Raw genomic sequence first — 13100 nt, 5'->3', positions numbered from 1 at the left:
CATCAAAATAGCAGCGGTAGTGGAAGTGGTATCATGCTTCCTTTGAGACCTCACCCTAGTGACATCACAATGTTGATTTTTGATATCAGCATAAACCCCTGAACAGCCTCCTGTTTATTGTTGCTGGTCTAGGAAAGCAAAGTGGTAATGAGTGGAATGCTTGAATTAATCTCAGCCACTGGTATTAGACTGGGCCTCATTCCAGTCCATGCTATTTTGCTCACTGTGCTACTCCAGACAAAAATCACATTCATACAAATCAGACCTAGTTCTGCTGGAATAGGAAAAGCCTAGTGTGAACTGCCGGACCAGCCCCCCTCTACATAGGAAACAACCAACTTCGACCAAGTTCAATCCATTGAGGATTGCCTGTAGGGTGGAACTTGAGTCCTGTGGCACAATAGGCACTGGACCACTGTCTGGAAATACCCGTTGCACTTAAGGCATTGCATAAACGAAAGCAAAGAGGTGAAAGATGGAATGCTTGAAATAATTTGAGCCATTAGCAGGGCTTTAAGTGGCTAGGCCACTCCAGTTCTCAGACTTGGTAGTAATTAAAATGGACATTGAAACAGGTCTCTATTGTGCCCTATATTCATGTCCTTATCTGCAGTGGGAAAACACTCAGCAATTTCTGAACAATGAATACAAAAAATGCCAAGGAATTCAGGGGCATATTATCAAGGGGGTTTATCTCTGCTTTTTTGGCTTTAAAAGCCAAGAAAGCGGAGATAACATTATCTCCCTATTACCTAGCTGTCGCTAACACCAGTTAGCGACAGCTAGTAGGAGATAGCGACCATCTTGGGCCCCGCTTTGCATGTCAGTGATATTTATCACTAATGACATGCAAAGTGGGCGTGCCAAGATGTTAGCGACTGGAAACAGTCGCTAACATCGCTATCTCCTATTACCAACTTTTGGAGATATTCACGCTAAGCGCGAATATCTCCAAAAGCTAACACCTGCCCCAGAGCAGTTCTTAGCCATGTTATCCAATGGTAGGTGGATAACATGGCTAAGAGCATTAGCTCGGTAATGCATGAATATCGCCGACTTTTCAGCGATATTCATGCATTTCGGCCGATTTTTATCGCTTAGGAGATATACCTTGATAATAGTAAGGTTCCTGAGCGATAAAAATCGCCGCAGCTCGGCGATAAAAATATCGCCGCAATACCAACATAGCAATAATTATCGCTAGTTGTTGGTAATATGCCCCCCAGTGCCACTGATTTAGTTCCAGTTTATATTTCACATGCTTTACTTAATCTTGAATGGATCACTGGCACGATATGGAAATCAACAATTTTATGTAACACAAATATTGTGTCAAAAATATAACTTACAAAAAATATTGTGTCCCTAGCCTTATAATGGTAAGTACACAAATATATAAAAATAATGTTCACACTGATAGCGTTGAAAGACATACAAAAATATAGGGGCCATATTATCAAAAAAGGGCGATACATTATCACCTCTTTTATCGGCAGGAATCTGCCGCTAAAGCAGCGATAATGGGCTTGATAATATGCCCTTGTGAATTCCCATAGAAGCCCAGGTTAACACCAGAACCTTTGGCTTCTATGGGAATTCACAAGGGCATTTTATCAAGCCCATTATCGCTGCTTCAGCTGCCGTTTCCTGCCGATAAAAGAGGCAATAATGTATCGCTCTTTCTTGATAATAAGGCCCATAATTTCTTCAAAATATAGTTTCTATATCTGTATATATTTTAAAGTAGTAAATCCTAAACATTTTAATATATATCATTAATATAAATACATCTCACTAATATTTAATACTATCAATAAACATATACTTATATAAACACACATACATATATATATATGTGAGTATCTATATATATATATACATATACATATATAATGTAAAACAATGAACAAAAATATATATTTTCCATCAAATTATGTTTTTGTTTAATTGTTTATATTCACTACTATGAAAACACATTATATATATATATATATTTATGTATATATAATACCTGAAACATGAACAATTTTAAAAATACATATATACAATTTAAATCGAAAATATTAAATAAATCACCAAACAAATAAAATATAAAACAAAGTAAAAAAAGAGCTATTTACAAAAATAATATTATACACATTTAAAAACAAATAAAAATATAAACAAATGATAAATGGTAAAGCAGCAAACACTGCCGCCTTGGATTAGCCAAGAAGGACTGTGCGCCTGACTCTCGCGAGAGGCCAGTGAGAGTTGAGTTTAATTGAGTTGAACGTGCATTTATAGAGCGCGTGGCTACCGGGAGGCCTCCCAGTGCTAGGCAAGGCTACTCAGTAGGTGGTCAGAGCAGGGGGGGGAGCAGTTTAGGGGAAGAGGAGAGTTTTCAGCTGTTTCCTGAAGATGCCGTGGCTGGGTTGGTTTCGAAGATGTATGGGGAGAGCGTTCCATAGTCTACCTGCGTTCAAGGAAAATAATCTTCCGCCACTCCTAGCTCGTTTAATTCTAGGAATGGCGAGGAAGTGAAGATCATTTGAACGCAGTTGCCTCCTGGCTTTATAGGGATGGAGGATGGCTGAGAACAGGAGGTGGGGCCTTTGCCCTGGAGGGATTTATGGACAAGGCAGAGTGCCTTAAAGCTAATTCTTTCTTTCACGGGCAACCAGTGAAGGCGACGCAGGGCGGGTTTGGCTGAGGAAAATTTGGGGGTTCCGGTGAGTAGCCTGGTGCATAGTTCTGGAGGACCTGTAGGCGGTTGATAACTGAGGCGGGGGCCCCCAAGTGAAGTGCATTACCATAGTCCAGTCTAGAAAGAATGATAGACTGGACCATGGTTTTCTTGGCTTGGGGGAAAGCAAGGGGAGAACCTTCCTGGCTGTTCTAAGGAGACCAAAGCAAGTTGCCACCCTTTTGGAAGCTTGCGTTTGAAAGGTCAGTTTGTTATCCAGACTGATACCTTGACTTTTTAGATCTGGCTTAGGGACAGGGACAGGGCCCATACAGGCTGGCCAGATGGTTCTGAATGCAGAATTATCAAAATTGCAGAGGGTCATGACCTCCGTCTTTCCACCATTTAAATTCAAGTGGGTGGATCCCATCCAGTTGACCACCGCGGTCAGGCAGGATTTTAGGGAGGTAGAGTACGGGGTGGATTGATTTAGGGCCACTACCAGTTGGGTATCGTTGGCGTATGTAACCATCTGGATCCCAAACGGGGCTATGATGGATGCTAGCAGGACCATATAGCAGTTGAAAAGAGTCGGGCTGAGCGACGAGCCTTGTGGGACACCGCACTGAAGGGGGTGGGGAGTGGAGGTTGCACCATCCTCGAAGACCTGGAACGTGCGACCCTCCAGAAATGAGCGCAGCCAGTTCAGAGCGGTGCCGGCAATACCCAGCTCACTCAACCGGTGAATCAGGACTTGGTTATTCACCATGTCGAGGGCTGCGCTTAAGTCTAGAAGGATGATAGCAGCCGCTCCTCCTGCGTCTAGCAGTCTCCTGGTTTTCTCCACCACCATCAGCAGTGCGGTCTCCGTGCTCTGACCGGGGCGGAAGCCTGTTTGTGAGTCAACCACAAAAGAGCATCAAGGGGTATATTCACAAGAATGTGTGATAACTACCGCAAGAGTAGCGTAACGCAACTTTCAACATCGCAGCCCATCGCAGAAAAATAACCCTGTGTCAACGTGGAATTCACAACAAGGAAGTAACATGCGATAGACACCAGATAACGCGTCAAAAATCAGCGTAAAAATCTACACTGTTCCGCAAAAATGCGAAACTTGAACGCAAAAAACCATGTGATGAGGCCAATCGCGGTATAAAAATCAGAGAAAACCAGCCACAGGCCAGCTAATCCCACGAGTCTGACGGGACAATGCACCATAAAAACTTCCAAAAAATACACCAGAAATAAGCCAAAGCACGAGCAACATGGAGGCACCATGACCCAGCGCAGAGGCCTACTCGAACCAGACAACCCCCACAGACTACCAGCAAGGAACAACGGGGTCAGGGAACGCAATGGAGAAGAGGGAGAGGAAGACGGGGTGCAGACTGCAGGAAAACAAGACTAGCATCACGGAGGCGACAGAACACTACTAGCAACTGACCCACTAGCAGAGGAATCAGCCCCCCCCAAACAGTCACAATGTACACCACCACACAGTCTGCATGCAAACTAGCACAATGCGCCAACATATATGCCAACATAAAGGCAACACGCAACTCCCCTTCACATCACAGAGGGGCACACAACACCTGCAGCTCAGCACATAATACAACTCATCAGTGATGCCGGAGAGGACCCCCACACCGTCGACACCGACGCCCTACAACAGCACATGGATATCCCACGCAACCCCCAATCAGGACCCGCACAGCCAAGATACTCAGGGGACAACACCGAGCCTGCAACAGACCACACAGCAGAAAGCACCCACAGGCACAGCTGGCTCATGACACTTCACCCGCCAACACATGGCACCCCAATGGCATGTGTCATCACGCCAAAAGGAGGTGGCCCAACAGGTGTGGAAGGGGGCATAACCCATGGAATGCGAACCAGGACACATATATAGGGGTCTATCACCCTACAGGGCCCACCCACAAATCACTAAGGAGACCCACGCTGCCATAGAGACACATGCAGATGCACATGCACATCACAGAACCACGCCCAGGGGAAGGCAAGTAGTGGTCACACACCAATGTTGGCTGTGCGTACAATTTTCTCTGGCCACTTCCCTCACAAATGGAGTGGGTGACGACAAAGCTACATGTCCAAGCCCCAACCCGCTGCCTCCGGTGATATGTCTGATCCGTGGTACACTGCACAATGTAAAGTCGTAGGGCCCAGGGACCACATGGCCACTACAAGACCACAGGGACACATGCAAAGATCATGTTGAACTGGCTACGGGCACATTTGTCCAGCTCCTTTATTGGCAGGGCCACGTGTACAGTGATGCCTGTGCTGGATGTGTTTGGGGTGAATGTAAGCCAACCCGCACGGAATGTCTGGTGTTGGCAACCACTGGACATTGGACACTAGTGCAACACAAACAGAAAACACATGCAATACAGAGTCAACTGATGAGCAAAATGGGGTGATCTGGATAAAGTCCAGAGGACAGCCAACATGGAAACAAAAGTGTCCGTGAGTCGCAGTGCACTGGGCTGTGTACACTAGAGGTGAGCGCGCTCATGTGCAGAAAAGGTCTTGGATTGTGTCCCTTCAATATATTCCTAATGCAGATGCAGTGGGGTGTGTCAGGCCTACATCATATTCACCATCAATGTCTCAAAGCCCCCACACTGTTTGAGGTGATATACCTGCGCAACCCCTCCACAGCACAAAACACAGCTACAGACAATGACCTGCGGTGCACTGAGTCACTGGCACCTGGAGTGCTGAGCAGGGTAACAGGCCGAGGATGGCATCCACGACAGGCCTGAGCAACCATGAAGTCTGTTTAGACCACCACTTCAACTCTGGCAGATGACATTTGGAGATGGTCCTTGCGGTGGTGGCATGTGCCTCCTGCGGTGATGTGTTGGCCAAGCCGGTCTGGACTCGCTTTGGTGTGTGAGTCCTGGTGGGATGCATTTGGGCCCAGAGGCTTTGACAGCGCGAGCCACAGAGTCATGGCGTTGATGAGCCCAAGTCCCACGCCTCAGTTGCCAGCCTATGTCTCCAGAGAAGGGGTCAGGGATTTGACCAGCACAGAGTTAGTGCCCCGGATGCAGTGCCGCCGGCACAGGCACCACAGCTATGGGATGGTGACTTGCGGTGCAGTCAGATGGGCCATGAGACCTGAGTGGGTAACCATCATTGTATGAGATGTATGTTTCAGAGTGTTTCGTGGGACAGTGGAAGGTGATCTCCAGGGCAAAATGCCAAAAGGTTTGATTTTATCATCAAACAGCAAATGGAGGAGTGAAATGCGACAGCCCGTTGCCACCACCAATTCTGTATCAGCTACATGGAGGTGAAAACTGCCCCTAGTCCATAGGCTCAGGCACCAACACTGTTCGACCAGAGAGTGTCCATGAATGTCGGAGAACAGACTTACTGGCACCGGGGATCAGTGAGGATTCAGACTGCGATGTTGCCGATACACTGATATGGACTCCGCCATTGCTGAATCATGATTCTGAGGCCTTCTGGACTGCAGCGTAGGCCGTAGGCAGCAGTTAGCAGTGGGCCACAGCCACGTGTCTTTGGCTCACGATACACAGCGCTAGTGACACCATGGCAGTTGTCGGTAGTGTACGATTACCTCCGTAACAATGATCCTGTTCTCTCTGCCAAGTTGCAAGGCGACATCCTCTTAGGCCTCTCCTTGCATGCAATGATGTGTAATCTGCCTTTGCATTCTCGATGTTCAGTTCCAAATCTGAGGCCTACTCGAGCACAGCCTAGGCCGAAAGAAGTGTAGGCCGGAGGCAGCGGAAAGCACGGGCCATTCACTGAGTGTCGCCGGCATAGGTTGGTAGCCCCACCAGCCTGCGTAGATCAGGTTCAGTGCCACCACATGTTTGGTCACCTCCGTGACTGTGACCCAGCTTTCGTACAGACTGAGCCGCATCTTCCTCTTACTCCTCTCCGTGCGTCCACCGGGGTGGACTCAGCCATTCGTGATTAGCGACGAGGTGCTGGACTGGTCTGCAAGGTTGTCCTGGTCCCTCATCCACGGTTTGCCGTATGGCATTGGACAGGGTTTGTGGCAGCACGGCTCGCCAGATGGCGTTGGACAGGGTTTGTGGCAGCACGGCTCGCCAGATGGCATTGGACGGGGTTTGTGGCAGCATGGCTCGCCGGATGGCATTGGACAGGTGTAATGTAGGGCGGGTTTGGCTGAGGAAAATTTGGGGGTTCCGGTGAGTAGCCTGGTGCATAGTTCTGGAGGACCTGTAGGCGGTTGATAACTGAGGCGGGGGCCCCCAAGTGAAGTGCATTACCATAGTCCAGTCTAGAAAGAATGATAGACTGGACCATGGTTTTCTTGGCTTGGGGGAAAGCAAGGGGAGAACCTTCCTGGCTGTTCTAAGGAGACCAAAGCAAGTTGCCACCGTTTTGGAAGATTGCGTTTGAAAGGTCAGTTTGTTATCCAAACTGATACCTTGACTTTTTAGATCTGGCTTAGGGACAGGGACAGGGCCCATACAGGCTGGCCAGATGGTTCTGAATGCAGAATTGTCAAAATTGCAGAGGGTCATGACCTCCGTCTTTCCACCATTTAAATTCAAGTGGGTGGATCCCATCCAGTTGACCACCGCGGTCAGGCAGGATTTTAGGGAGGTAGAGTACGGGGTGGATTGATTTAGGGCCACTACCAGTTGGGTATCGTTGGCGTATGTAACCATCTGGATCCCAAACGGGGCTATGATGGATGCTAGCAGGACCATATAGCAGTTGAAAAGAGTCGGGCTGAGCGACGAGCCTTGTGGGACACCGCACTGAAGGGGGTGGGGAGTGGAGGTTGCACCATCCTCGAAGACCTGGAACGTGCGACCCTCCAGAAATGAGCGCAGCCAGTTCAGAGCGGTGCCGGCAATACCCAGCTCACTCAACCGGTGAATCAGGACTTGGTTATTCACCATGTCGAGGGCTGCGCTTAAGTCTAGAAGGATGATAGCAGCCGCTCCTCCTGCGTCTAGCAGTCTCCTGGTTTTCTCCACCACCATCAGCAGTGCGGTCTCCGTGCTCTGACCGGGGCGGAAGCCTGTTTGTGAGTCAACCACAAAAGAGCATCAAGGGGTATATTTACAAGAATGTGTGATAACTACCGCAAGAGTAGCGTAACGCAACTTTCAACATCGCAGCCCATCGCAGAAAAATAACCCTGTGTCAACGTGGAATTCACAGCAAGGAAGTAACATGCGATAGACACCAGATAACGCGTCAAAAATCAGCGTAAAAATCTACACTGTTCCGCAAAAATGCGAAACTTGAACGCAAAAAACCATGTGATGAGGCCAATCGCGGTATAAAAATCAGAGAAAACCAGCCACAGGCCAGCTAATCCCACGAGTCTGACGGGACAATGCACCATAAAAACTTCCAAAAAATACACCAGAAATAAGCCAAAGCACGAGCAACATGGAGGCACCATGACCCAGCGCAGAGGCCTACTCGAACCAGACAACCCCCACAGACTACCAGCAAGGAACAACGGGGTCAGGGAACGCAATGGAGAAGAGGGAGAGGAAGACGGGGTGCAGACTGCAGGAAAACAAGACTAGCATCACGGAGGCGACAGAACACTACTAGCAACTGACCCACTAGCAGAGGAATCAGCCCCCCCCAAACAGTCACAATGTACACCACCACACAGTCTGCATGCAAACTAGCACAATGCGCCAACATATATGCCAACATAAAGGCAACACGCAACTCCCCTTCACATCACAGAGGGGCACACAACACCTGCAGCTCAGCACATAATACAACTCATCAGTGATGCCGGAGAGGACCCCCACACCGTCGACACCGACGCCCTACAACAGCACATGGATATCCCACGCAACCCCCAATCAGGACCCGCACAGCCAAGATACTCAGAGGACAACACCGAGCCTGCAACAGACCACACAGCAGAAAGCACCCACAGGCACAGCTGGCTCATGACACTTCACCCGCCAACACATGGCACCCCAATGGCATGTGTCATCACGCCAAAAGGAGGTGGCCCAACAGGTGTGGAAGGGGGCATAACCCATGGAATGCGAACCAGGACACATATATAGGGGTCTATCACCCTAAAGGGCCCACCCACAAATCACTAAGGAGACCCACGCTGCCATAGAGACACATGCAGATGCACATGCACATCACAGAACCACGCCCAGGGGAAGGCAAGTAGTGGTCACACACCAATGTTGGCTGTGCGTACAATTTTCTCTGGCCACTTCCCTCACAAATGGAGTGGGTGACGACAAAGCTACATGTCCAAGCCCCAACCCGCTGCCTCCGGTGATATGTCTGATCCGTGGTACACTGCACAATGTAAAGTCGTAGGGCCCAGGGACCACATGGCCACTACAAGACCACAGGGACACATGCAAAGATCATGTTGAACTGGCTACGGGCACATTTGTCCAGCTCCTTTATTGGCAGGGCCATGTGTACAGTGATGCCTGTGCTGGATGTGTTTGGGGTGAATGTAAGCCAACCCGCACGGAATGTGTGGTGTTGGCAACCACTGGACATTGGACACTAGTGCAACACAAACAGAAAACACATGCAATACAGAGTCAACTGATGAGCAAAATGGGGTGATCTGGATAAAGTCCAGAGGACAGCCAACATGGAAACAAAAGTGTCCGTGAGTCGCAGTGCACTGGGCTGTGTACACTAGAGGTGAGCGCGCTCATGTGCAGAAAAGGTCTTGGATTGTGTCCCTTCAATATATTCCTAATGCAGATGCAGTGGGGTGTGTCAGGCCTACATCATATTCACCATCAATGTCTCAAAGCCCCCACACTGTTTGAGGTGATATACCTGCGCAACCCCTCCACAGCACAAAACACAGCTACAGACAATGACCTGCGGTGCACTGAGTCACTGGCACCTGGAGTGCTGAGCAGGGTAACAGGCCGAGGATGGCATCCACGACAGGCCTGAGCAACCATGAAGTCTGTTTAGACCACCACTTCAACTCTGGCAGATGACATTTGGAGATGGTCCTTGCGGTGGTGGCATGTGCCTCCTGCGGTGATGTGTTGGCCGAGCCGGTCTGGACTCGCTTTGGTGTGTGAGTCCTGGTGGGATGCATTTGGGCCCAGAGGCTTTGACAGCGCGAGCCACAGAGTCATGGCGTTGATGAGCCCAAGTCCCACGCCTCAGTTGCCAGCCTATGTCTCCAGAGAAGGGGTCAGGGATTTGACCAGCACAGAGTTAGTGCCCCGGATGCAGTGCCGCCGGCACAGGCACCACAGCTATGGGATGGTGACTTGCGGTGCAGTCAGATGGGCCATGAGACCTGAGTGGGTAACCATCATTGTATGAGATGTATGTTTCAGAGTGTTTCGTGGGACAGTGGAAGGTGATCTCCAGGGCAAAATGCCAAAAGGTTTGATTTTATCATCAAACAGCAAATGGAGGAGTGAAATGCGACAGCCCGTTGCCACCACCAATTCTGTATCAGCTACATGGAGGTGAAAACTGCCCCTAGTCCATAGGCTCAGGCACCAACACTGTTCGACCAGAGAGTGTCCATGAATGTCGGAGAACAGACTTACTGGCACCGGGGATCAGTGAGGATTCAGACTGCGATGTTGCCGATACACTGATATGGACTCCGCCATTGCTGAATCATGATTCTGAGGCCTTCTGGACTGCAGCGTAGGCCGTAGGCAGCAGTTAGCAGTGGGCCACAGCCACGTGTCTTTGGCTCACGATACACAGCGCTAGTGACACCATGGCAGTTGTCGGTAGTGTACGATTACCTCCGTAACAATGATCCTGTTCTCTCTGCCAAGTTGCAAGGCGACATCCTCTTAGGCCTCTCCTTGCATGCAATGATGTGTAATCTGCCTTTGCATACTCGATGTTCAGTTCCAAATCTGAGGCCTACTCGAGCACAGCCTAGGCCGAAAGAAGTGTAGGCCGGAGGCAGCGGAAAGCACGGGCCATTCACTGAGTGTCGCCGGCATAGGTTAGTAGCCCCACCAGCCTGCGTAGATCAGGTTCAGTGCCACCACATGTTTGGTCACCTCCGTGACTGTGACCCAGCTTTCGTACAGACTGAGCCGCATCTTCCTCTTACTCCTCTCCGTGCGTCCACCGGGGTGGACTCAGCCATTCGTGATTAGCGACGAGGTGCTGGACTGGTCTGCAAGGTTGTCCTGGTCCCTCATCCACGGTTTGCCGTATGGCATTGGACAGGGTTTGTGGCAGCACGGCTCGCCAGATGGCGTTGGACAGGGTTTGTGGCAGCACGGCTCGCCAGATGGCATTGGACGGGGTTTGTGGCAGCATGGCTCGCCGGATGGCATTGGACAGGTGTAATGTAGGGCGGGTTTGGCTGAGGAAAATTTGGGGGTTCCGGTGAGTAGCCTGGTGCATAGTTCTGGAGGACCTGTAGGCGGTTGATAACTGAGGCGGGGGCCCCCAAGTGAAGTGCATTACCATAGTCCAGTCTAGAAAGAATGATAGACTGGACCATGGTTTTCTTGGCTTGGGGGAAAGCAAGGGGAGAACCTTCCTGGCTGTTCTAAGGAGACCAAAGCAAGTTGCCACCGTTTTGGAAGCTTGCGTTTGAAAGGTCAGTTTGTTATCCAGACTGATACCTTGACTTTTTAGATCTGGCTTAGGGACAGGGACAGGGCCCATACAGGCTGGCCAGATGGTTCTGAATGCAGAATTATCAAAATTGCAGAGGGTCATGACCTCCGTCTTTCCACCATTTAAATTCAAGTGGGTGGATCCCATCCAGTTGACCACCGCGGTCAGGCAGGATTTTAGGGAGGTAGAGTACGGGGTGGATTGATTTAGGGCCACTACCAGTTGGGTATCGTTGGCGTATGTAACCATCTGGATCCCAAACGGGGCTATGATGGATGCTAGCAGGACCATATAGCAGTTGAAAAGAGTCGGGCTGAGCGACGAGCCTTGTGGGACACCGCACTGAAGGGGGTGGGGAGTGGAGGTTGCACCATCCTCGAAGACCTGGAACGTGCGACCCCCCAGAAATGAGCGCAGCCAGTTCAGAGCGGTGCCGGCAATACCCAGCTCACTCAACCGGTGAATCAGGACTTGGTTATTCACCATGTCGAGGGCTGCGCTTAAGTCTAGAAGGATGATAGCAGCCGCTCCTCCTGCGTCTAGCAGTCTCCTGGTTTTCTCCACCACCATCAGCAGTGCGGTCTCCGTGCTCTGACCGGGGCGGAAGCCTGTTTGTGAGTCAACCACAAAAGAGCATCAAGGGGTGTATTTACAAGAATGTGTGATAACTACCGCAAGAGTAGCGTAACGCAACTTTCAACATCGCAGCCCATCGCAGAAAAATAACCCTGTGTCAACGTGGAATTCACAACAAGGAAGTAACATGCGATAGACACCAGATAACGCGTCAAAAATCAGCGTATAAATCTACACTGTTCCGCAAAAATGCGAAACTTGAACGCAAAAAACCATGTGATGAGGCCAATCGCGGTATAAAAATCAGAGAAAACCAGCCACAGGCCAGCTAATCCCACGAGTCTGACGGGACAATGCACCATAAAAACTTCCAAAAAATACACCAGAAATAAGCCAAAGCACGAGCAACATGGAGGCACCATGACCCAGCGCAGAGGCCTACTCGAACCAGACAACCCCCACAGACTACCAGCAAGGAACAACGGGGTCAGGGAACGCAATGGAGAAGAGGGAGAGGAAGACGGGGTGCAGACTGCAGGAAAACAAGACTAGCATCACGGAGGCGACAGAACACTACTAGCAACTGACCCACTAGCAGAGGAATCAGCCCCCCCCAAACAGTCACAATGTACACCACCACAGTCTGCATGCAAACTAGCACAATGCGCCAACATATATGCCAACATAAAGGCAACACGCAACTCCCCTTCACATCACAGAGGGGCACACAACACCTGCAGCTCAGCACATAATACAACTCATCAGTGATGCCGGAGAGGACCCCCACACCGTCGACACCGACGCCCTACAACAGCACATGGATATCCCACGCAACCCCCAATCAGGACCCGCACAGCCAAGATACTCAGAGGACAACACCGAGCCTGCAACAGACCACACAGCAGAAAGCACCCACAGGCACAGCTGGCTCATGACACTTCACCCGCCAACACATGGCACCCCAATGGCATGTGTCATCACGCCAAAAGGAGGTGGCCCAACAGGTGTGGAAGGGGGCATAACCCATGGAATGCGAACCAGGACACATATATAGGGGTCTATCACCCTACAGGGCCCACCCACAGATCACTAAGGAGACCCACGCTGCCATAGAGACACATGCAGATGCACATGCACATCACAGAACCACGCCCAGGGGAAGGCAAGTAGTGGTCACACACCAATGTTGGCTGTGCGTACAATTTTCTCTGGCCACTTCCCTCACAAATGGAGT

The sequence above is a fragment of the Lissotriton vulgaris genome, chromosome 2_1 (genome assembly GCF_964263255.1).
Source record: "Lissotriton vulgaris chromosome 2_1, aLisVul1.2, whole genome shotgun sequence".
NCBI classification, from domain to species: Eukaryota; Metazoa; Chordata; class Amphibia; order Caudata; family Salamandridae; genus Lissotriton; species Lissotriton vulgaris.
Note: the sequence above shows the minus strand (reverse complement) of the source record.